This window comes from Schistocerca cancellata, chromosome 5, assembly GCF_023864275.1.
Source record: "Schistocerca cancellata isolate TAMUIC-IGC-003103 chromosome 5, iqSchCanc2.1, whole genome shotgun sequence".
NCBI classification, from domain to species: Eukaryota; Metazoa; Arthropoda; class Insecta; order Orthoptera; family Acrididae; genus Schistocerca; species Schistocerca cancellata.
In genome coordinates this window covers 318633192-318657218 of record NC_064630.1, presented here as the reverse complement: position 1 = coordinate 318657218, position 24027 = coordinate 318633192, and positions in this window count along the sequence as shown.

Sequence of the window (24027 nt, the reverse complement as noted above, 5' to 3'; positions counted from 1 at the left end):
GTAAAACTTATAATATTGCGAATGTGGAAGCTGCAGAGTCTTCAAGCAGGTTTCACTCATATCTATACCCATTTCTCCGCATTCCCTTTTCCACAGATTTAGAGCTTTTGATTTATATACTTTAAACAGGATAGGTGACACAAAACAGTGATATATATATATATATATATATATATATATATATATATATATATATATATATATATATATATATATATATATATATGGTGTTTATAAATTGTGCCCATAAACGTAGTGATATGCTTCTGACACCAAATAGTTGCAAAAAGTCCGCATAAACATGGGTCCAAAAATCATCCATTAGCAAGCTGCCCTGGCTTTGTTGCTAATGTTACATGAGATATATTTGAAGATGTGTATTAACAAAATTTTCTGATCTGGCGGCCGCTGCTTTGCCAACCTTGTTGAAAATTCCTGGAGTGCGATGTATTTGGCCAAATCCAATCTGGATAACCTCCATCAGAACAACACAATTGGTACTAGAGTTGAAGATACCAATGGTTTTAAATGTTTCCAGTAGTAAAAAACCATTGGATTCAAATTTGATGATAGGACAAGCTATGCGATCAATCCACCTCGACCAATCCGCCGATACGGGAACTGGTTATCGAGATACAAGCTAACTTCTAGACTTACGTGATGTGTAGCACCCTTGGGCACCAACTACATCCGTCGGAGGACGTCTAGAGATATATTATAGGTTAAATTAAGTACCTCATTTCTGAGAAACCGTAAGTACGTTGTCCATATAAGACAGAGGGGTAAAAATAGGGATCAGTAAGATGAACGGAATGATTCCGTCCCACACGATGGTTCTGAACAGTCACAACCAGACACACTGAAATCAGATGCCAAGACCATTTATAAAGCAGAATGTAAGTAAAAATCTATATGTGTGGTAAATCGCATGATCAGGGGTCTCTGGGGGGAATTCCATCCATAAAAAGTCCGTTAAAAAAAGGTTTTTGGACGCAAGTACATACGAACTTTTACGATATTGTGTTGTCAGGAACACATCCTTACATTTATGCACACTAGTTTACAAATTTCCCACATTTCACATACTCGTAAAACACGTGTGCAAGATGTCTCAAAAAATACCGACAACGCTCAAGTCCATTGCAACCTGTGGTTGTACAGGTACGAGCAGCCCATAGTGGCTCGTTTTCACGCATTCCTTTTCATATATTTTGTGACTAATGCCCTTCAGGCCTGTTAATCATTTTATATGTGACATGTAAGTACTACATCTGTCTTTTAGTTAGTATTTACAATTTTTATATAAAAATGTCTTTTCCTATAAATTTGTAACTATGTTATAGGCCATTTCAATTGCTTTAATTCTGATGAAGGCACTCTTAGAAGTGTTGAAACCTGGTCATTAAGACTGAAAATAATTGTGACTGAGGGCTCATTTTTTTCAATTTTAATTTAGAAACGGGCAATGAACCAAGCAGCCATGTTTATAACTTTGCGATATCCTGCACAGTCGTCAGTTTACGATCATATCGAGACGTGGGTGGGCGACAAGTTTTACTTGCATCTTTTAACGAGCCTATGGTCATGTACTTCCTGTGACAGTTCTTTATCGTCCCTGGACAAATCGTGGCGTTCACTCCATTCACAGTTCGTCAACATCTCTGCAACAGGATGTAATTCCGCACTTCATAAAGTGCACATATCTGTGCCCACTGATGAACAGTCGGGCGATCGGCCATCTTTTCAGTTTCTGTGTGCAGTTCGTCTAATGGCAACCGTCTGTACTCAGCAGATGCAAAAAAGAGGGAGGGAGCGCGGGAGATGCATCAAATGACGAGCATGGAGCGAATGTCTGGCCTCGCAGCATGATGTGTGCAGCTGTGTCGGTGCCAGTATGGTAATACGACCTGAGGCCCTTCTTACGCGTACCCGCGCCGCGACTGCGGGAATCCAAATCTCATTTAATGACCTACATGTACATACTATGCCAACGGCATTGCCGCAGTGGTAAAAAAAAAAAAAAAAAAAAAAGGTTCAAATGGCTCTGAGGACTATGGGACTTAACTTCTGAGCTCACCAGTCCCCTAGAACTTAGAACTACTTAAAGCTAAGGACATCACACACATCCATGCCCGAGGCAGGATTCAAACCTGCGACCGTAGCGGCCACGCGGTTCTAGACTGTAGCGCCTAGAACCGCTCGGCCACCTCGGCCGGCTCGCAGTGGTAACACCGATACCCGTCAGATCACCGAAGTTCAGTGCTGTCGGGCTGGGCTAGCACTTGCATGGGTGACCATCCGGTCCGCCGAGTGCTGTTGGCAAGCGGGGTGCACTCAGCCCTTGAGAGGCAAGCTGAGGAGCTACTTGACTGATAAGTAGCGGCTTCAGTCTTGGAAACTGACATACGGCTGGGAGAGCGGTGTGCTGCCCACATGCCGCTCCATATCTGCATCCAGTGACGCCTATGAGCTGAGGAACACACGGCGGCCGGTCAGTACCGTTGGGCCTTAATGGCCTGTTCGGGAGGAGTTTAGTTTTTAAGTACATACTATTCCCACTATGATTCCATTAATGTCAAACCCCCTCTAGCCATTTTACACAGCCAAGTCACTTTAATACGTTCATGAGCTACGTTCGACGTCAACCTGCTACTGTACTCACATACGGCAGGAGCCAGCATTGGCCGTGGGGGGTACATAAAGTGTGTCCTGGTGGACGCAGAAAACAGTACTGCTGTTGTCGTGATGTGGAAACGGAGTAATTTATCTGATGCACAAATGGGCGTGTTCATTGGCTTAAGAGCTAAGGGTGGAAGCATTTCCGAAACAGTTAAGTCTCTAACGTGTTCACGTTCTGCCGTAGTTGATGCGCATCGTGCATGGCAAAATTGTGCTGTCGAAAACCAGCGTCGAGGCAAAAGCGGTTCATATGGCCCATAGATAACCGTGGTGGAGGACGACTGCGCAGGTGCGTACAGACTAATAGACGCGCACTGTTCAGCAACTGAGCGCCCAGATGAACCAAGGAGCTGCCGACAGCGTCTCCTCAACGACCGTTCAGAGTGCGTTGTTGCGTGTGGACCCCCGCAGCAGGGCCTGGTTCACACATCCATGCTGCGAAGGAGGCTGGAATTTACACTCCAATATCGGAACTGGGCGGCCACTGAGTGCCAACAGGTGGTTTTTTCAGATGGATCACGCCTAAAAGCAAACACCATGCAACAACTGTCGAAAGGGTCCAGGCCAGAGGGGTGAGCTTTATGGTCTGAGAAATGTTTTCGTGGAATTCACTGAGTGATCTCGCCTTTCTGGAAGGCACACGTATGCGTTTATTCTTGGGGACTATGCCCACCCTTACATGCAGTTCGTCTTTCGACACGACAGCATCTACACGCAAGACAACGCAATGTGTCTCACAGCTCGCACTGAACGTATGTGGTTCGAAGAGCGCCAGGATGAGTTCATCGTACTCCCCTGGCCACCAAATTCCCCGGATTTAAACTCAGTGGGAAATCTGTGGGACACCTCGCTCGGAATGTTCGCGCCACGGATCCTCAACCGATCTGGCCACGGCAGTGTGCGTGGCATGGCTTCACATCCCTCTCAGTACTTCCTGAAACCTCACTGATTCTTCTTGCACATCTCGCAGCGGTCCGCACTGCAGAGGACGGTTATTAAGGCTTTCCACAGATGGTCACATTACTGTAACTGTACAGTGTATAATACGTTGTTACTTTCCAGACATCCTGTAGGTGCAATAAAGAGAGAGCTCTTGTTGTTACCTCGTAATTACAAATGCCAGCCTGGCAAACAGTAGCAGTGCGCTCTGAATTTGGTTGACATCACATCTCACAATGGAACCTCCCCATCGCACCCCCGTCAGATTTAGTTATAAGTTAGCACAGTGCATAGGCCTTGAAAAACTGAACACAGATCAACTGAGAAAACAGGAAGAAGTTGTGTGGAACTACGACAAAAATAAGCAAATTATACAAACTGAGTAGTCCATGTGCAAGATAGGCAACATCAAGGATAGTCTGAGCAGAGGAGCGCCGTGGTCCCGTGGTTAGCGTGAGCATCTGCGGAACGAGAGGATCTTGGTTCAAGTCTTCCTTCGAGTGAAAAATTTAATTTTTTATTTTCAGACAATTATTATCTGTCCGTCCGTCCGTTCGATGCGAGGTAACTGTGCCGTAGTACGGGGACGCCACACCTAAATAAATATCGAAACACACTTCTTTGGGAGTTATTATCACATCCACAAGAGAACCTAAATCGGGCAAGGTAGAAGAATCTTTTTACCCATTCGCAAAGTGTACAAGTTAAGTGGGTCGACAACATATTCCTGCCATGTGACGCACATGCTGTCACCAGTGTCGTATAGACATATCAGACGTGTTTTCCTGTGGAGGAATCGGTTGACTTATGATCTTGCGATCAATTGGTTTCGGATCTCATTGGAGAGGCGCGTCCTTTCGTCTACTAATTGCACGGTTTTGCGGTGCAGTCGCAAAACACAGACACTAAACTTATTACAGTGAACAGAGACGTCAAGGACCAACGGACAGATCATAACTTTGCGAAAGTAAAGAAAGAAAACTTTTTACTCGCGGGAAGACTTGAACCAAGGACCTCTTGTTCTGCAGCTGCTCACGCTAACCACGGGACGACGGCGCTACTGAGCTCACACTCTCCTTGATGTTGCCTATCTTGCGCTGACTACTCAGTTTGTATATTTTGCTTATTTTTTTCATATTTCCACACAACTTCTTCCTGTTTTCTCGATTGATCTGTGTTCAGTTTTACAAGGCCTAACCACTGTGCCAACTTACAACTAAATCTGAGGGGAGTGCGATGGGGAGGTTCCCTTGTCAGTACTAGGTTAGCAATCACAATTTGCCGCAGGCTACTCACGTAAGAAACATGATAAGTATCATTAGGTAAAGAAATTTCCGCGTGGATGAAGCGGTGTTGTCGGTGTAATATCTGGCGGATGCAATTGTGCGTCGTTCGCGTGCCTCCAGAGGCGGCTGCGGCAATGCAAAAGCTGCCAGTGGCACCAGCAGGGGGAGGCAGTGGAGGGGGGTGGGTCTGTGCTGGGCTCAGTTGGTATTCATGACCAGCCGCGGCGCCTTTGTCGCGCGCGCTTTCATCCCGGCTGTTGATCCTGCCGCCCTCCTACACCGCCTGCACACACGGCTTCCCCCCCGGCACTCGTGTTTTAACGACAATAGCCTAGGCTAGGCTCGCCGGTCTTAGGCTCCTATCCGGGGCTCCCTTCCCGATTTCTCGCTTCCACATATCCCCCTGACCTGCTTTACATGTCACTGCTTTCGTCTTATTCATACCCCGTCAGCTTTTCCGCAATTCACGTTAATCGTGGCACTCGCTTTGGAATGAGAATTTCTTCAGAGTCCACGGCTGAAGGCAAGCCTACAAGAATACGCGCTATGCTTCGACGGCGTTCCCAAGTCGGCAACTCGTATGTGTGTTATGGTCTTCAGTCCCACGCTGATTCGAAGCATCCCTCCACACTAGTCTATTGTAAGTCTCGTCATCTCCGAATAATTACTGCAACCTACACTGAGGTGGCAAAACTCATGGGCTAACTCCTACTACCGTGTAGTGTAGTACCGGGTAGTGCAGCAACGTGGCATGGATTCAACAAGTCGTTGCAAGCTCCCTGCAGAAATATTGAGCCATGTTACGTCTTTCGCCGTTCGTAATTGAGAAAGCGTTGCCGGTGTCGGATTTTGAGCACGAACTGACATTCCGATTATGTATCGTATGTGTTCGACGGAAGTCATGTCGGGCCATCTTGATGGCCAAATCATTGGCCCAAATTGTCCAGAATGTTCTCCATACCAGTCGCAAACAACTATGACCCGTTGACCTGACTTGTTTAGGAATACGATGTCCAGGAGTGGCTGCAAATGCTCTCCAAGTATCCAAAAATAACAATTCCAAGTCAATTTTCGGTTCAGTTGGAATAGAGGACCGAGACCGTTCCAATTAACCACAGCATACATCATTATGAGAAAGACGAAGGTAATGAGAAGTAGCAGAAATGAGAACAGCGAGAAACTTAACATCAGGATTGATGGTCACGAAATCAATGAAGTTAAGGAATTCTGCTACCTAGGCAGTAAAATAACCAATGACGGACGGAGCAAGGAGGACATCAAAAGCAGACTCGCTATGGCAAAAAAGGCATTTCTGGCCAAGAGAAGTCTACTAATATCAAATACCGGCCTTAATTTGAGGAAGAAATTTCTGACGATGTACGTCTGGAGTACAGCATTGTATGGCAGTGAAACAGGGACTGTGGGAAAACCGGAACAGAAGAGAATCGAAGCATTTGAGATGTGGTGCTATAGACGAATGTTGAAAATTAGGTGGACTGATAAGGTAAGGAATGAGGAGGTTCTACGCAGAATCGGAGAGGAAAGGAATATGTGGAAAACACTGATAAGGCGTTAGGACAAGATGATAGGACATCTGCTAAGACATGAGGGAATGACTTCCATGGTACTAGAGGGAGCTGTAGAGGGCAAAAACTGTAGAGGAAGACAGAGATTGGAATACGTCAAGCAAATAATTGAGGACGTAGGTTGCAAGTGCAACTCTGAGATGAGGAGGTTAGCACAGGAAAGGAATTCGTGGCGGACCGCATCAAACCAGTCAGTAGACTGATGACAAAAAAAAAAAAAAAAAATTATTATGGAGCCACCACCAGTTTGCACAGTCTATTGTTGACAATTTGAGTCCGTGGCTTCGTGGGGTCTGCGGCATACTCTAACCTTACCATCGGCTCTTACCGTCTGAAATCGGGACTTATGTGACCAGGCCACGGTTTTCCAGTCGTCGAGGGTCCGACCGATATGGTCACGAGCCCAGAAGAAGCGCTGCAGGCGTTATCGTATTGGCAGCGAAGGCACTCAGTCGGTCGTCTGCTGCCATCGGCCATTAACTCCAAATTTCGCCACACTGCCCTAACGTACACGTTCGTCGCACGTACAAAACGATTTCTGCGGTCATTTTATGCAGTGTTGCTTGCCTGTTAGAACTGATAACTCGACACAAAAGCCGCTGCTCTCGGTCTTTTAAGTGTGGGCCGTCGGGCACTGCGTTGACGGTGGTGAGAAGTAATGCCCGAAATTTGGTATCCACGGCACACTCTTGCCACTGTGGATCTCGGAAAACTGAATTCCCTAACAGTTTCCGAAACAGAAGGTCCCATGCGTCCAGCTCCATCTACCATTATGCGCTCAAACTCTAATTCTCATCGTGTGGCGTCAATCACGTCAGAAACTTTTAACATGAATCGCTTGAGTACAAATGACAGCTCTACCCTTTTCCCCCAGTTAGATTCAGTATCGACCCCGGTAGCTGAGTGTTCAGCGCGACGGACTGTCAATCGTAAGGGCCCGGGTTCGATTCCCGGCTGTGTCGGAGATTTTCTCCGCTTAGGGACTGGGTGTTGTGTTGTCTTAACCATCATCATCATTTCATCCCCATCGACGCGCAAGTCGCCGAAGTGGCATCAAATCGAAAGACTTGCACCAGGCGAGCGGTCTACCCGACGGGAGGCCCTCATCGCACGCCACTAATTATATTAATTAAGCTCTACCCTTTATACCTCGTGTACGCGATAATACCACCATCATAGCTATCCTGTGACTATTGTCACCTTAATATGCATCAATTCGAATTTGCTTACCATATTAATCACTTGGTTTCCCACTTATTTTACTCTTCTCCCTCCCACATACTTACCTGCAATTGCGAATTGACGAATCCTTGATGCCTCAAGACGCGTACTGTCTACCCATCCGATATTTTTGTCAATTTGTGATAGTAATTCCTTTTCCCCTAGTTCGATTCACTGCCTCCTCATTAGTTGCTCAGTCTACCCATTTAACCTGTAGGGTTATTCTTCAGCACCACATTTCAAGAGCATCTATTATTTTCTTGTCCCAAAGGATTATCAATTACTTTTCACTTCTGTACAAAGCCACATTACAGACAAATATCTTCAGAGAAGACTTGCTAACACATTAATTTATGTTCAGTGATAAATTCCTTTTTCAAATAAATGATTTCCTTGCTGTAGATAGCATGCATTTTATATTTTCTCTATTTCGACCATAATCAGCAACGGAAACTTTAAATTAACGCAATCTTGAAATCTGGCTCTGTCGCCCGTAAATAGCCACTGTGGCTAATGTTAGAACACAAATTAAAATCATAATCCTATCAGTAGAAGGAGGACAGGGATAAATTATAATGCTCATGGAAGGGCAAATGCAAGTGTTCACTGTACAATTTATTTAAACAAAAACCGAGAAATTTACCAACACAAATAAGAAACAATACGTTTTGTGGAGTCACAACAGTTGTGGAATAAATGCACAAATATTGGGAAATTTTTGACTGCTTCTGCCAAAGTGGTTAACGCAATCTGAGATATAATACACGATATGACTAAGTTCATCTGTAATACCAAAATCTTGGCGAAGCTACTGGAATCGACTGATTGGCGCGTAACCTCAGTGGAGTAAGCTTTGCACGTGGACGCAACAATTTAATCTGAGTCTGCCCTAAGAAGCAGGTGCCGTGGGCTGTATCACCGTGGCAGAAGCGTGCTACCTGTATGCAATGATGATAATAGTTGTAACCGCCGCTAGCGACAAAACTGCACACGGCGCAAATGTGGCGACATCTGAAACCTATAACATTACAATAACATCGATGGTCAGTGGCGGACGACATCATAGAGGCTCTTTGAAATAATGCGAAAATACTATGTCCACTTGGTGGTTATTTTCGCAGGAAATCGGTAAGCTTAATAGAGTATCCATGCGCCACATGTCTTACAAGAATTTTCCGTAGAATTAAAATACAATAGTTATATATTAGATTAGGAAATGAGACACTTAAAGTAGTAAAGGAGTTTTGCTATTTGGGGAGTAAAATAACTGATGATGGTCGAAGTAGACTGGCAATGGCAAGGAAAGCGTTTCTGAAGAAGAGAAATTTGTTAACATCGAGTATAGATTTAAGTGTCAGGAGGTCATTTCTGAAAGTATTTGTATGGAGTGTAGCCATGTATGGAAGTGAAACATGGACGGTAACTAGTTTGGACAAGAAGAGAATAGAAGCTTTCGAAATGTGGTGCTACAGAAGAATGCTGAAGATTGGATGGGTAGATCACATAACTAATGAGGAAGTACTGAATAGGATTGGGGAGAAGAGAAGTTTGTGGCACAACTTGACCAGAAGAAGGGATCGGTTGGTAGGACATGTTCTGAGGCACCAAGGGATCACCAATTTAGTATTGGAGGGCAGCGTGGAGGGTAAAAATCGTAGGGGGAGACCAAGAGATGAATACACTAAGCAGATTCAGAAGGATGTAGGTTGCAGTAGGTACTGGGAGATGAAGTAGCTTGCACAGGATAGAGTAGCATGGAGAGCTGCATCAAACCAGTCTCAGGACTGAAGGCCACAACAACAACAACAACAGTTATATTTGCTCAAGAGCAGCGGCATTTAGCCATAAAAAACAGTTTTAGAATACCACAATGTGGGAAAGTTGTAGAAATCTTTGTTATTTTGAACGGACTACTTTGTGTGTCGGAATGTGGTGGAAGCAGCGCAAGTGGTGAGGGGTCCAGACACATGTTGCTTGTGGTCTTTACCGTTGGGGCAGCGCGGGAGTGTGGATATGACCACTTAACTGGAATAAAGTAATGTGTTTTAAATCAGTGTTTTCTTTTTTATTTAGCCCAGCCAGCTGCATTAAGTGAACTAATAGCACGTAACGCTAGTATTGGCAAGATGCTAAGCGAAATCGTCCCTGGAGAGAGCCAATACGTAAACAGAAAACAATGAGAGATTTTTCGTAGTGAGCAGGGCCTCTTAGCGTTACAAACCGAAGACCTTAGGCAGTTCATTGTTACCTATAACTGCTAAAGAAAAATTGAATCTCCTCATTTTACTGCCAGCAACAATCTTAGGACGCGAACTCCCAGTACAAAGGAGAATTCAGCAACGTCATAAGCGCAAGAAGAGTAAGAGCAAAGGGCTCCGAAGAAGCGTATGCCAGACGTAAGACGAGGACTGCCGACAGAGGGCGGAGTACAGTATCGTCTTTAAACGTACAGCAAAAACAGTGCCCTAACTAATATCGAAGGCAGAAGTTCTGCATTACACTGAGGCTATAACAGAATTCTTCTGTGCGCTTGGGAGTGAAGACAAGAAATTGTTCCTGCTCTTTCGAGAGCTGAGGCAAGGTTTCCTGCTCCTTCCAGCGTTCAGACAGGAATCTTGTAGCTAAAACTGTCGGCTCACCAGTTGACCTCTCTTTACCTCCCCCTCTAAGTATAGGTGAGCGAATCATAGTTTAGAAACCACCGTGCATACTGTATCTCTCCTCACACTGAGGTCTTCGTCGAATTTTCCAGAAGGCATCCCTCCTACCAAAGCTTAAAGCAAATATGCCAATCCGCAAGGTCCGACTCGAAATTTTGCAGGAACGAGTCTGGTGTACGAGCCAAAAGAGCTAACGGCTCAAGGCGCCAGCCTATCGCCTGGCCGTTTACAGTTCGCCTGAGTAATGTTTGAAAGAATTTGCGTCCGCGACTATACGGTGCCGGTCGCCTGCACTGGTCATTGCGGAACATGCAAAGCCTGCGCTGCGAACCTCGTAAAACTTGGCCCTCAGCCGGGTCGGCGACCGCTTTCATAAACTGCTCCGCGTATCAGCGACCGCTGAAGGCGAATGCCCCCAACCATCAGCTACTGCCGCCTAGAGACACGTCACTGGGTTCCTTGTCTAGCCCCGGCTAGGATGTGCGGTCCGGGGCCATGGTTCCACTAAGTTTTCGCAGCCATTCTGTATAAAAGCCCATCACGCAATAAATAAGTGCACTAGGTGCACTTGACGATGTTAGTCATCTTCTTTACGTTAATAAACGGTTCAGGCCTATCAACAGATGTCTAATCACTATGCGATCTCATATACAGGAGTGGGACAGGATCGTTGTAAGGTGCCAAAAGTCCTGCCAACTTACAATTTTCGTGGCAAAACTGCAGCAATTAACTGTTGTGCACCTGTAGAAACGTTGGTGGTTGTCGACGATATCATGCGGTTGCATGCCCGTAACTTAATTAACGTTCTATAGGCCGGGAGAAACTCAGTTCTCACAGTTATTTTGCTGTCCAAATAGCAAAATTCGTCTACTAGTTATTTCCTTTCAATGAACGTGAATTCCCTTTCCCATTTATTATTTTGTTTCCTTTGCTGCTTGCTCAACGTGTGAGATTAATGACATGGGGGATATGCTGAGCGGTATCGTGAACAGTAAGACTGTGAAAAGTCCAATGAAATTGAGAAAAACTGTTTCCACCAATCGCATCACCATTGTCCTCGCATTACAGAATTCAACTACTTATGGAAGTCTCGCTGGCTTTTTAACGGGTTGTAACTTGCACTTGTAATTGAGTAAGAGTTTATGTAGCACTCAACAGACTGTCAGGCGATAGTGCCCCATCTGTACTTGAAAACTAATTAGTGTATTTGTACTATTCCTTACCTTTTTATTCTAAGTAACCTAAAAGAGTTAAACTTGCAACCAGTTACCAAGACCACATTATTCTTCTTAGACGTTATAGGATCTATATATCATATTCTCTTTTTTAAAAACTGTTAAATGCGCCAGTTGTGTAGCAAGGCGTTAGCTGTACAGATCGTCTATTACTCCGACACGGTTGTATTTAAAAGCAGAAACGGTCTCGTACTCATAGTTAGGAATCTCCGGAACCATCTATAGTCACCATTTGTGTTTAACATGGAAGATAAAAATTATTCCTGACAGATGTGTTACCTTTATGTTCACTTACCAAACAGTGAGACCACTGCGCACTTTCCCCTCCCCCCCCACCCCTTACAACGCCCTTCTATCCTCTAACCTCCGTCGACGGCCAAACCGAATAATGGAATGATTCTGCGATCTATATACGCCTTATACTTCATAGGACATTAATATTTTTCGAATAATTTGACAGAGTACTTAGTAAACGCCGTCAGTAGACATTAAACACATATGAATAGCCGATAACGCTGTAGCGCTAACACACATGATAAAGATGCTGTGACACTATGTAGGATCTTTGCAAATAGTAGTAGATACCGGCGGATACATAGCGAAAATACAAACTGGAAATATTTTGGGGGGCGTTATCAATCTGTGAGTTAAATAGAAAATGGTAAATCTTGATAACATGGCATTCACTTCGCCGCAGGAACCCAATCATTTGTTATGTACACAATACACTGGCTTTTCAGATAGAAATCCCACTGCCACGCTCAACAGATAAGTATAACGTAATACAGACCCAATCCCTACGTACCTGTACACACTAGCGCCGAAATCTTAACGCTGCTATCAAACCAAACTACAATTTTACTATGTAGAACAAAATCTTTGAACTTTTCGGATAAGTACCGTCTTCTACACTTCGTAGCGCAGCCGTAAACGCTCTATAATAGTTATTCATGTCTCTTTTTGAACACTTTCCGTCTTCTACGAGACTGTTGAACAATCCTTCACCTTCGGTATCGTAATTTCTACATCAGCGACGTATTATTGTATCCTAGTTATTTCCATCGTCTTTGTTTTCTCCACGTCATCGTCAATAAATTTAATGACGTTAGTGTCATGCCGACACCATCATAAACGAAAAAGGTGCCAGTGATCCAATGCGCACTTGCACTACGGATCAGATGGTTGTTTGGGGAAGGAGACCAGACAGCGTGGTCATACTACGGACCAGAACCAAGAGCTTTCTTTAAATAAAACATGTCTACCCACGTGGATAAGTTCTGGTTGCAGTAACGTCCGAAGTTCGGTTTATGAAGCAATATCTAATTAGCTTAGCATGTTCGGTCAGACGGTTTAGCTACCCTTTGTAATAAAAATCTGAGTGAACAGATCAAGGAACAACCTGAACGGATGTCATCTGACGTCCGCCACGAACAAATTCAACGAACAGTATAGAATAAAATGAGATATATATATAAAAAGATGGATAGAGCGTCTTCCATGTAAGCAGGAGATCCGGGGTTTGAGTCCCGGTCGGGGCACACATTTTCAACTGTGCCCGTTGACTTATATCAACGCCTGTATGCAGCTAGAAGTATTCATTTTATTGTAATTTCAATACCTAATTATCCAAGTTTACAAACCCTTATCGTACATTCGTATAAAATATATACCTTACAAAACACTCATTTGCAGATTCATCAATAATAATTAGTTAGTCAGTAACTTGAATGAGCGCAATTGCGATCTCTCTCAATGTCAGTTACTTTGTAAATCAGACACAGTTACTGAAAAATATTGGAACATGGTGGCTATTTTGGACATAAACATGTTTCGTAGCCACATTCTTTGACAGTTTGTTTAAAACTAACGTAAAACATCACAACGTAATAAGCCTCAGAACTTCAATTTTTATTTACCACACCTTCCGGAGGCTTGTCTCCATTATTAGAGGGCAGTTCCGATGTCTCTCTCTGGTGCGTTGCTTCCAGAAAACCTATGTGTCCAAATATACTCTAGAATATTTTGAGTTTGTCACACTCATTGCGGATTTCTTTTGGTGGAGTAGGAAGAAGAAGATATTTTTGAACTGATGTGGCATACTTGTAGTCCTGTACATCTTTGTGTGCACTGTTTCCTCGAGATCTCTGCATTCGACCTTTACACAGTTACTGCCTACAAATTTCATTAAAGAAGTTTCAAGTATCTAGTCTTCTGGATTAAAGAGATGCTACGGGTTCCATCGTCTCATAGTTTGCAAAGATTACTATAGTTCGAGAAATGAGCTTTCTGATACAACTTGACTAGAAGACGGGGTAGGTTAATTAGAGATGTACTGTAGCATCAAGGTACAGATGATTCGGTAATTCTCTGAAGTCCTGCTGCAAGGACGGGAAGGGTAAAAGTTTTAGAGGGAGACTAAGGCTTGACGCAGGTTCACATGTGTATAGGTTGCAACAGCTATGCAGAGAATGAAGAGGCTTGGACAGGGTAAACAAATGTGGAGGGCCGAATCAAACTGGTCTTCTGACTAGAGCTCTCAACAACAACAGTGGTACACAACTGCAGTGGAGCCAGATAATACAGTCGCAATGAAACCACAAAAAAGAGGAAACCAACACACACACACACACACACACACACACACACAGACAGAGAGAGAGGGGGGGGGACAAGGAGAGAGAGAGAGAGGAAGACATTCAAACACGTACTTTCGCAAAAACATATATGTTCTCACGTTTTTGAAACTGAACACAAGCGGTCAACAGAACAAACAAACGAACAGCCAAGCTGTGTGGCAAAGCAGGCCGGGAACACGTGTATACGGGGCAATTAATCTTTGAGGCTGAAGTATGCATCAAAATGAAATGTTAATCCGGGGAATGGCGGCCCTGCTGAATTATAATTGGCCCGGTGGACGGGCCGCTGCTGAATTTGTCGCCCGTTGCCGCGCGGGCCTTCGGTGCGCATCGCTCATGCCTCTGCGTTCCGAAATAAAATGATTGACGGCTGTTCATCACGGACGATAGTTGTACGCGCCGCCGATATTCCTATAAATGATATCTGATGTTGTGCTTCGCCATCCATTTTCTGCTACATGCAGCAGTTAGTGTGCAGATTGGGCAGACAGGTAGACAAACGACATACGGCACTTTGTATCGATTACCTGGAGGTCCAATAGAAATAGTCTCTCGAATTTGATTTTAGACTTTCTGATACATCAAAAATAGTGAACGTGTACTTAATTTTGCTTATTGTAGCACTGCGAGAAACAAACGAATATTAACTGTGGCGCCGGCCGGTGTGGCTGAACGGTTCTAGGCGCTTCAATCTGGAACCGCGCGACCGCTATGGTCGCAGGTTCGAATCCTACCTCGGGCATGGATGTGTGTGATGTCCTTAAGTTAGTTAGGTTTGAGTAGTTCTAAGTTCTAGGGGACTGATGACCTAATATGCTAAGTCCGATAGTGCCCCGAGCCATTTGAACCATTAACTGCGGCTCGGATTGTGCTTTCACGACAGTGCTTCATAAACTTGAATTGTCTTTTCTACGTTTACATCTGCACTGTTTTTACGCTTCTGTTTTATCGTGTGGAAATAGTTTATGAGATTAGACATAGGAATTGTAAGTACTCACGAAATACATTCAAGTACACTTCGTGACATAGTTAAAGGCTGACTTTTTCGAAAGCCTGTAATTTTCACTCACTGGAACGCTCAAGTTTGAAATCTGATTCAAAGGTGCCCACAACATCTGTAAAGATGTAAAAGCGTGGGGCCCTGCCACATCACACGGGCTCGTCGACGCTTCGAACAGCAAGGTGTCAACACTTGTGAATAAAGGCCAGAGCTCAGAAGTGAGGTGTAAGTTACGTTAATGAGGTCACAATGGCACAAAATTTTACCACAATGTGGCCCACTGCCAGCGTGCTCGCGTTACGTGATGAGAAGGTCGTCACACCCCTGATTACACATAATTCACCCATTCGACGACTCTGCTATGAAGGTGGGAACCGCGACGCCCAAATTTGATACCAGTGGTGTTCTAACGGGTCGTTGAGGAAAACATTTCACACCCACCGCCGCTCAGTATCGACACAAATAGGCCTCAGGGGGTGGCATGAAGGGCGTCAATGAAATCACACCCTCACTTGGAGTGTTGATTCCCATACATTTCGCAATCGAATACGACATCCCTCTGGAGTTCAGCGCGACTGCAATTTTTACTCTGGCGTGTATGGTGAAACCACCAGGAGCCATTCAAAACCACTGGACGAAATTTGAAACTGACCCGAAGCAACCGAGGGTATTTATGCTTTATGAACCCTCCTGTCATTCACGCATGTAGGGGTGGACATCCCCCCATATCGGTGACCACGCCACAGGAGGGTGCGAAATAGGAAACCTCATAGAACATAAACACCCCTTGAACAGTCCCAAGAGATTCCACCTTGTGCACCAGATTAAAAATTGCGTCGTCCTGCACCTCAAAGAGGTGTAATCACGTTCATTGTGGTAGCAGGCCCACGATGTTCTTAGAGAAAGACTGAATCGTCCGAGGGGTTTCCGCAGTGTCAAAGGCTGTCAAGAACGTCGTGCCGTTGTTCGCCGCATAGCGAAGTGTCGCATTTCGATTCGACGGCGTGAATGGCGTCCATTATTCTCTGTTTTACGAAATTCAACAGGAACTTGCGCTGTGAGGAAGTGGAGAACGACATTGAAAGGCAACAAGCAAGAGATTATGAGGTTTAGAAAACTTACGGTCAAAGCGTAATCAGAAAATTGGCGTACATTGTAAATACAAAATTTGCCGGCGCTAAAATTAAAAGATGACTAAATTGTACCTCGGCATTTCTTGGGCTCTCTCCTGATGTTTTAGCAAATATGAAAAAAAATCTTACAACCACTATGTCGTTTGAATCTAGTGACCAAATAGGCTCCTTCATTCGAGAATTATTTAATTACTTTGTACATGTCTTCACATTTAATTGTGTTATACACTCCTGGAAATTGAAATAAGAACACCGTCAATTCATTGTCCCAGGAAGGGGAAACTTTATTGACACATTCCTGGGGTCAGATACATCACATGATCACACTGACAGAACCACAGGAACATAGACACAGGCAACAGAGCATGCACAATGTCAACACTAGTACAGTGTATATCCACCTTTCGCAGCAATGCAGGCTGCTATTCTCCCATGGAGACGATCGTAGAGATGCTGGATGTAGTCCAGTGGAACGGCTTGCCATGCCATTTCCACCTGGCGCCTCAGTTGGACCAGCGTTCGTGCTGGACGTGCAGACCGCGTGAGACGACGCTTCATCCAGTCCCAAACATGCTCAATGGGGGACAGATCCGGAGATCTTGCTGGCCAGGGTAGTTGACTTACACCTTCTAGAGCACGTTGGGTGGCACGGGACACATGCGGACGTGCATTGTCCTGTTGGAACAGAAAGTTCCCTTGCCGGTCTAGGAATGGTAGAACGATGGGTTCGATGACGGTTTGGATGTACCGTGCACTATTCAGTGTCCCCTCGACGATCACCAGTGGTGTACGGCCAGTGTAGGAGATCGCTCCCCACACAATGATGCCGGGTGTTGGCCCTGTGTGCCTCGGTCGTATGCAGTCCTGATTGTGGCGCTCACCTGCACGGCGCCAAACACGCATACGACCATCATTGGCACCAAGGCAGAAGCGACTCTCATCGCTGAAGACGACACGTCTCCATTCGTCCCTCCATTCACGCCTGCCGCGACACCACTGGAGGCGGGCTGCACGATGTTGGGGCGTGAGCGGAAGACGGCCTAACGGTGTGCGGGACCGTAGCCCAGCTTCATGGAGACGGTTGCGAATGGTCCTCGCCGATACCCCAGGAGCAACAGTGTCCCTAATTTGCTGGGAAGTGGCGGTGCGGTCCCCTACGGCACTGAGTAGGATCCTACGGTCTTGGCGTGCATCCGTGCGTCGCTGCGGTCCGGTCCCAGGTCGACGGGCACGTGCACCTTCCGCCGACCACTGGCGACAACATCGATGTACTGTGGAGACCTCACGCCCCACGTGTTGAGCAATTCGGCGGTACGTCCACCCGGCCTCCCGCATGCCCACTATACGCCCTCGCTCAAAGTCCGTCAACTGCACATACGGTTCACGTCCACGCTGTCGCGGCATGCTACCAGTGTTAAAGACTGCGATGGAGCTCCGTATGCCACGGCTAACTGGCTGACACTGACGGCGGCGGTGCACAAATGCTGCGCAGCTAGCGCCATTCGACGGCCAACACCGCGGTTCCTGGTGTGTCCGCTGTGCCGTGCGTGTGATCATTGCTTGTACAGCCCTCTCGCAGTGTCCGGAGCAAGTATGGTGGGTCTGACACACCGGTGTCAATGTGTTCTTTTTTCCATTTCCAGGAGTGTATTTATGGGGTATTATATGCCCATTCGAAGAGGAGCCTAATAATCACACCAAAAAAATTGTCTGCATCACTCCGGTTCCTAGAACTCCTGAAGATACACGTTGAGAGTGGATACTGTATCACAGACACAATACCTTTAACTGTTTCAGAAATGTCACTAAACCCGCCCAAAGCTGTAAACAACCATGCATGAGCAGCGCCTGTTAGTCGGAGGGGTCCGGCAGCCGATCAGTTCCAGTCATTCCACCTGGAAGGAGATACACGTCTCCTGTTGTCTGTACTTCAACCATGCCTAGACGGTCAATACCGCGGTTCGTTCGCGTCGGCATTGTTATTTTGCGCCAGGAAGGGCTCCCAACAAGGGAAGTTTTCAGGCGTCTCGGAGTGAACCAAAGCGACATGAAGAATATACAGAGAGACAGGAACTGCCGATGACATGTCTCGCTCAAGCCGCCCAAGGGTTACTACTGCAGCGTATGAAAGCTACCTACGGATTATGGCTCGGAGGAATCCTGACAGCAACGCCACGTTGTTGAATAATGCTTTTCGTGCAGCCACAGGATGTCGTGTTACGACTCAAACTACACTCCCTACGTCCATGGCGAGGTTCATCTTTGCAACCACGACACCATGCAGCGCAGTACAGATGAGCCCAACAACATGTCGAATGGACCGCTCAGCATTGGCGGCACGTTCTCTTCACCGATGAATGTCGCATATGTCTTCAACCACACAATCGTCGGAGACGTATCTGGAGGCAACCCGGTCAGGCTGAACGCCTTAGACACACTATCCAGCGAGTGCAGCAAGGTGGAGGTTCCTTGTTGTTTTGGGGTGGCATTATGTGAGACCGACGTACACCGCTAGTGGTCATGGAAGGCGTCATAACGGCTGTGCGTTACTTGATAGTGCAACCATATCGGCAGCATATTGGCGAGACCTTCGTCTTCATGGATGACAATTCGCGACCCCATCTTGCACATCTTGTGGATGACTTCCTTCAGGATAACGACATCGCTCGACTACAGTGACCAGCATGTTCTCCAGACATGAACAGTATTGAAACATGTCTGGGATAGATTGAAAAGGGCTGTTTATGGACGACTTGACCCACCAATCTCTCTGAGGGATCTACGCCGAATCGCCGTTGGGGAGTGGGACAATCTGGACCAACTGTGCCTTGATGAACTTGTGGATAGTATGCCACGACGAATACATACATGGACCAATGCAAGAGGATGTGCTACTGGGTATTAGAGGTACCGGTGTGTACAGTAATCTGCACCACCACCTCTGAAGGTCTCGCTGTATGGTGGTACAACATGCAATGTATGGCTTTCATGAGCAATAAAAAGAGCGGAAATGATGTTTATGTTCTTCTCTATTCCAATTTTCTGCACAGGTTCCGGAACTCTCGGAACCGAGGTAATGCAAAACTTTTTTTGATGTGTGTATTAGTCACGTCCGACATTCAGTGCACAGATGTTGTTTCCTGTAGTACGGCTGCCTTGCGTCGTCGTGAGTGCTTCAGTCTCATGTGTCGCCCATAAATGAAACTGGCAAAGTGTTATTCGATATTACGCTACTAATACCATATGAAGAAATTCAGTGTACGTATTTATACACTACTGACCATTAAAATTGCTACACCAAGAAGAAATGCGGATGATAAACGGGTATCCATTGGACAAATATTTATACTAGAACCGACACGTGATTACATTTTCACGCAATTTTGGTGCATAGATCCTGAGAAATCGTACCCAGAACAACCACCTCTAGCCGTAATAACGGCCTTGATACGACTGCTCATTGTGTCAAACAGGGCTTGGATGGCGTGTACAGGTACAGCTGCCCATGCAGCTTCAACACGATACCACAGTTCATCAAGAGTAGTGACTGGCGTATTGTGACGAGCTAGTTGCTCGGCCACCATTGACCAGACGTTTTCAGTTGGTGAGAGATCTGGAGAATGTGCTGGCCAGGGCAGCAGTCGAACATTTTCTGTATCCAGAAAGGCCCGCACAAGACCTGCAACATGCGGTCGTGCGTTATCCTGCTGAAATGTAGGGTTTTGCCGGGATCGAATGAAGGGTAGAGTTACGGGTAGTAACACATCTGAAATGTAACGTCCACTGTTTAAAGTGCCGTCAATGCGAACAAGAGGTGACCGAGACGTGTAACCAGTGGCACCCCATATCATCCGCCTGGTGATACGCCAGTATAGCGATGACAAATACACGCTTCCAATTTGCGTTCACCGCGATGTCGCCAAACACGGATGCGACCATCATGATGCTGTAAACAGAACCTGTATTCATCCGAAAAAATGACGTTTTGTCATTCGTGCACCCAGGTTCGTCGTTGAGTACACCATCGCAGGCGCTCCTGTCTCTGATGCAGCGTCAAGGGTAACCGCAGATATGGTCTCCGAGCTGATAGTACATGCTGCTGCAAACGTCGTCGAACTGTTCGTGCAGATGGTTGTTGTCTTGCAAACGTCCCCATCTGTTGACTCAATGATCGAGACGAGGCTGCACGATCCGTTAGAGCCATGCAGATAAGATGCCTGTCATCCCGACTGTTAGTGATACGAGGCCGTTGGGATCCAGCACGGCGTTCCGTATTAACCTCCTGAACCCACCGATTCCATATTCTGCTAACAGTCATTGGATCTCGACCAACGCGAGCAGCAATGTCACGATACGAAAACCACAATCGCGATAGGCTAAAATCCGACCTTTATCAAAGTCGGAAACGTGATGGTACGCATTTCTCCTCCTTACAAGAGGCTTCACAACAACGTTTCACCAGGCAACACCGGTCAACTGCTGTTTGTGTATGAGAAATCGGTTGGAAACTTTCCTCGTGTCAGCACGTTGTAGGTGTCGCCACCGGCGCCGACCTTGTGTGAATGCGCTGAAAAGATAATCATTTACACATCAAAGCATGATCTTCCTGTTGGTTAAATTTCGCGTCTGTAGCACTTCATCTTCGTGGTGTAGCAATTTTAATGGCCAGTAGTGTATTAAAATTGTTACGGCATCCTGCGAACATTATGTCAAAAGCTTTTTTCTCTTGAGCTCTGATATTAGTCTGCTTGTGATTGTTACGTACACTTCATGTAACCTTTGTATCTACGTGAAGCATGACGCTCACAGATGCTTGTAGATGGGCGTCATATTACGAGCAATAAAGTCATTCCATTGCTGAAGCATGACGTTTTGATTAGTGAGCAATCCAGCCTGTTCACTGACGTAGACACCTACTCACCGATCCTCAGTCTGTGGGAATTTCAGTGAGTGTGAAAGATTGCTAGTGATACCAAGCTATGTAGAAAAACTTTACATCTCCTTTTATATATTGCACTATTTTTAGCCGATAAAAACCTTGTTTTTCGTGGTAATGGTGAGGACTTTTCATCGGAAAATAGAGGGAATTTCTTAGTATTGTCACAAATGATGGGAAATATGATCCGGTATTAAAAGAGCGTTGTTTAAAACTTGAGAAGTCCGCTGGTGGCTCGGAGAGAGTATCTTCTTATTTATCAAAAGAGATGCAAAATGAACTTACTTTTTATTTTGAGTGATTATGTTACGAAGAGATTATTTCATGCATTAAATATGGCCAAATATTTTTTGACAGTACATGCAATGAAAGCAAAACACACTAAATGACTCTCATAATTAGACACATTGATACAGAAGATAACATTGAGGAAGTTCTAGAATCGTTCTTAGGTTTTCTTATGTCAGGAAATACTGCAGAGGATATGTCAAAAGATATTAAAAAATGATTGAAAAATACTGTTTTGTGCAGGGGGCCAGTTTGTGACAATGTCGCGTCACTGTCTGGAGAACATGAAGGTGTACAACGAATTCCAAAAGCTCTCCTCAGTCCCTGTGCTAATCAGTCTTTAAATCTTTGTGGAGTTCATGCTCATGTGTTCCCTCTAGCTTCACCTGTTCTGGATCTGTGCAGAAGCTATATTCATTTTTCCCGTCTTCGGAATTACTTGTAGAAAATGCGGAAAAGAATTTAAAGGGACTGTCTGGTAGTCGCTGGTGTGTTCATTATAACTCAGTTAAAATCATGAAAGAACGTGGAAATAATTTGTGAACGCTTTGGAACATATGCGAGGTCCGTCCAAGGCATTGTTGATACTAGGGCTGCTGCAAACGTTCTCCTTCTAGCTACATGTGACTTTGCCGTTTTGTCCTTCATCAGTTTTCGCCACACCATACTGAAGGGAGTAAATTTAGTTAAACATGACCTACAGTCTCCAAAAATGGCTTTAGATGAGAACTCGCCAAATTAAAACTGTGAATGAGTTTTTCGTAACAGAACTAATTAGAATTATAGACAACTCTGTCATTTTTAGCACTACAAATGTAATGATGTGGACATTAACATTGACTGACATAGGAGTATCAGAATTAATAAAATAATGCCCTATGAACTGTCTGATTATCGACTCAATAAGTAGTTCGTCCATAAAAGTTGAAATGCGTAGACCAATTTAAGCAATAATTCTCAAAACGATGCGTGGACATTAAGAAATTCAGCAAATTTTTACAAATTATTGAAACAGAATTTATTGCTGATGCTTCCAATGACACTGTGGCTGTAGCACTGGAGACTTTGGTGGAAATTTACGATGATTTTGATAGGAAACAAGTGCTGCAAGAAATAAAAAGATATGTGGGCATCTATGTGGGCGTTTCTGGTAAATGAACTGCCCAAGAAATCATTCAATTTGTAATGAAATGGGACTCCAGTGAATCATTACCACATACATTACTTTTAATCCAATACATCTCGACCATTTGAGTCTCAGTAGCATCACGCGAGAAAAATTGTTCTAAACTGAAACTAGTAAAAAATTATCTTCGCTCTAGTTTGGTGATGTAGAATCCTTGCAATGGCCCCAGAACCCTTCGCCAGCTGAATGTACATTTACGTCTTAGATCGGATATTACGTGCATATGTTACTTTCATAAGTAAGGTAAACTTGAACCTCTAGATCTCGATAACAGATAACATCGAAAATATTTTTGCTTCCGGAAGAACATCATCTTAAGAACACATGGCACAAATTTCGACGGTCTGCCACGAAGGAAATTATGAAAATGGCGTTCCATCCAAAAATCTTGGTGTTTCGGGGCTTCCTCCAGAATTACAAAAAATGGCTCTGAGCACTATGGGACTTAACTTCTGAGATCATCAGTCCCCTAGAACTTAGAACTACTTAAACCTAACTAACCTAAGGACATCACACACATCCATGCCCGAGGTAGGATTCGAACCTGCGACCGTAGCGGTCGCGCGGTTCCAGACCGTAGCGCCTAGAACCTCTCGGCCACAAGAATTACACGTGAACAAATTGTGCTTGTGTAAGCCGTCTAAGGTCCAGCCTAGACCATACCTAATACTAAAGAACCAACCGATGTTCTCAATTTGCCTGGGCTGGAAGAAGTATGTAATGCTTAAAGATTGTTCCTTTACTGTACGATGGTTACAGTATGCCCGTTCTTCCAATAGCTATACATATGGTCGTAATGACAAGGGATATCCATAAGACGTGACCCCTTATCTCTGAACAATAGAACCTGAAAAATCGCATTTTCGTGCCCGGCTTTTTGGAGTATACATTGCAATGTCGTGCACGGATCGATAAGAGGTAATTATCTTATTCCGTTCTTTGTAATTCGTAAGCACTCTATGTGCTTAAGAGTGTACGCTACAATTACTAGAGCGTAGAGTACGCACTTTATAAATGTCCTATTGTCTCTATCAGCCGTTACCAAATGTAAGCTACTAACACATCAGTTCGTAAGGAGATCGAGGCCTTCATTTAATTTCGCCTCCATGAGTCTCCGACGGGCTTAGAAAGCCGCTGATTAAGGAGCGCACACAGGCCCTGTTGCAGCGGCCCGCCTCGGAAGACGTGATCCGCGGTCAGTGTGCCGGGGTGACGTTGCCGTCGCTGCCCTACCCTAGGTTA